Source organism: Tupaia chinensis, unplaced genomic scaffold (assembly GCF_000334495.1).
Source record: "Tupaia chinensis unplaced genomic scaffold, TupChi_1.0 Scaffold147433_1, whole genome shotgun sequence".
In the NCBI taxonomy this organism is placed as follows: Eukaryota; Metazoa; Chordata; class Mammalia; order Scandentia; family Tupaiidae; genus Tupaia; species Tupaia belangeri.
The window spans coordinates 1,541,900-1,544,513 of record NW_006207284.1 but is presented as its reverse complement, the minus strand read 5'-3'; the positions used below and the strand labels follow the sequence as shown (position 1 = coordinate 1,544,513).

The following is a 2,614-nucleotide window of genomic DNA, read 5'->3' as shown; positions in this document are numbered from 1 at the left end:
CTTACAGTCCTGTTGGATGAAGAGCAATTTGAGCCTAATGCCAATGGTGCTGGCATCATGAGGTGAGAGCTAAAGGTCAGACTCCAAGAGGACTTGGAAGTCAGTCAAGGTGATGAACAATGGCTCCTCAGCTAATGGGCGGTGACGAATTGGAACCAATTTCAGGTTCATAAACCTACAAAGCCTCCCAGGGTGGTGCCACCCAGGATGATGATTTTAGAATGAAAATTCCGCGAGAATACTTTTTTTTTTCACCTACTAAAATGCTTTTCATCTGAAGACCTTGTGTATTTCTGCCCAATGCAAACTTATAATTTTCAGTCTCCACAAAAGGGGAAGAAAACATCACAGAAGAGAAGGAACAGAATTCTCAACCCTTGTAGGAGGGGACTTTAAAGAGTTTGTGGAAAGTGGAAGTAAAGTATGAGTTTAGTTTGGTGCAAAAGATTTTTTGAAATCCATGCATTGTTCTTCCATAATATGCACTTTCTATGAACCACTTTTTAAATTGTTGTTGCCAGAGAGCACTTACACTCACCAGAAACAGAGAGAGAGAGAGCAAGAAAGGGGGAGAAGGCATCCCGTAATGAAATTCAATCCCTTCTCCAATTCTTCCTCCTGTCAGTATTTGGTGCAAACATGTGCTGGGATTGGAACTGTGCAGACCTTTAGTATACGGTCTCTTTAGAGAACTGGGTTCTAACAGCCTGCACAGCAGTGAGGACTGTACTGAGTTTAACTTTTACCTTTTATTAAAACAATGAGTATTTATAAAAATTTTATGAATGTTTATCAACTGTATACCAGGCACTGTTCTAGGCACTTGGGATTCGTCAGTGAATAAAATTGGTAAGCTCCTGTCCCTGTGAGCCACACCTTCTAATGATATTTGTTTTTTAAAATTTTTATTTCAATTTCTTTTATACATTCAATCACATATGTCACTTAGCTTCTAAAGTGAATGTTCCAACATTAATACATTTCTCACCAGTCCAGATGGTAATACTATACATGCATCTTCAACAAATAATAACCCATTTCTTTTTCCCATAAATGTCTATTTTTCTCCTTAATGTCTTTCCTCAGACTCTACTCCTTCTCCCACCCTCTTCCATGTATCTGGTATCTATAACCATTTTCTATGTTTCTATATCCCTAGTCATTCAATTTCGGCCATAGAGTGCGGACAGTTGGTATATGGAGACATACAAAGTCTCTCCTTCATAGCCTGGCTTGCTTCACTCAGTAGTAAATCTTCCATATTCATCCACTTACTGTCAAAAGCCAGGATCTTGTTTTTTATGGCTGAGTGGTATTCCATAAAGTATATGTGCCACACTTTTTCAATCCATTCCTCTGTTTGTGGACATTTGGGTTGGTTCCATGTCTTAGCAATTGTGAAGAACACCACAATGAACATCAATGTGCAAGCAGTTTTCTGACTAAGCATTCTTCTGTCCTTTGTGTCCATACTAAGGAGTGGGATTGCTGGGTCACATGGCAGTTGTATTTGTAGATCTTTGAGGAATCACCATATTGTCCTCCACAGTGACTGGACCAATTTACATTCCCACCAGAAGTGTATGAAAGTTTCCCTTTCACCACATCCTTGCCAGCACTTATTATTATTTATTTATTTTTTTGAACCTTAGTCATTCTTGACTGGGCTTAGGTGGTATCTCATTGTGGTTTTGATCATCTCCCTTATAAAGAAGGATGTTGAGTATTTTTTCATATGCCTTTTGGCTATTCATATGTCTTCCTTATATAATTGTTTTTTCAGCTCATTCTCTCATCTTTTTATTGGGTTGATCATCTTTTTTTGGGAAAGCCACTTGAGTTCCCTGTGTATTCTGGTTATCAGTCCTTTATCTGAAGCATAGTTTACAAAAATATTTTACCATTCTGAGGGCTGTTGATTCACACTAATTACTGTGTCTTTTGCCATGCAGAAACTTCTTAATCTGATATAATCTCACTTGTCTGTTTTTTGGATTATTGACTGTGCTTTGGAGGTCTTATTTAAGAAGTCTTTGACTACCCCAATGCTTCCCAGAATTTCCCCAGTGTTTTCCAGCAGTAATTTTATAGTTTGAATCTTAGGTTCAGATCTTTGATCCACTTAGGGTTGATTTTTGTCAATGGTGAGAGGTAGGGGTTTAGATTCATCTTTCTGCAGGTGAATATCCAGTTTCTCCGGCACCATTTGCGAAAGAGGTTTTCCTTTTCCCATTTGACTGACTGGTACCCTTTGTCAAAAATAAGTTGGCTGTATGTCTGGGAGTTTATTTCTGCGGTCTCTATTCTGTTTCATTTTCCCACCTGTCTGTTTCTGTGCCAATACCATGCTATTTTGATTATCACAGCTTTATAGTATATTTTGGGGTCCGGGAGTGAGATATCACTCACCCCACTCGTCTTACGCAGGATTGCTTTGGCAATATGAGGTCTTTTATGATTCCAGACAAATTGTATGATTGTCTTTTCTAGATCTGTGAAAAATATCTCTGGCACTTTGATTGGGATTGCATTAAATATGTAGATTATTTTGGGTAGAACTGCCATTTTGATTATATTAATTCTTCCAATCTAGGAACATGAAATGTCCTCTACC

General features: G+C 38.2%; 1 pseudogene; it reads right to left on the bottom strand.

Annotated features, from left to right (window-relative positions):
* Positions 1–668: 668 nt before the first annotated feature.
* Positions 669–2,614, bottom strand: part of LOC102475814 (cell growth-regulating nucleolar protein-like) — a 4,796-nt pseudogene continuing 2,850 nt past the window's right edge.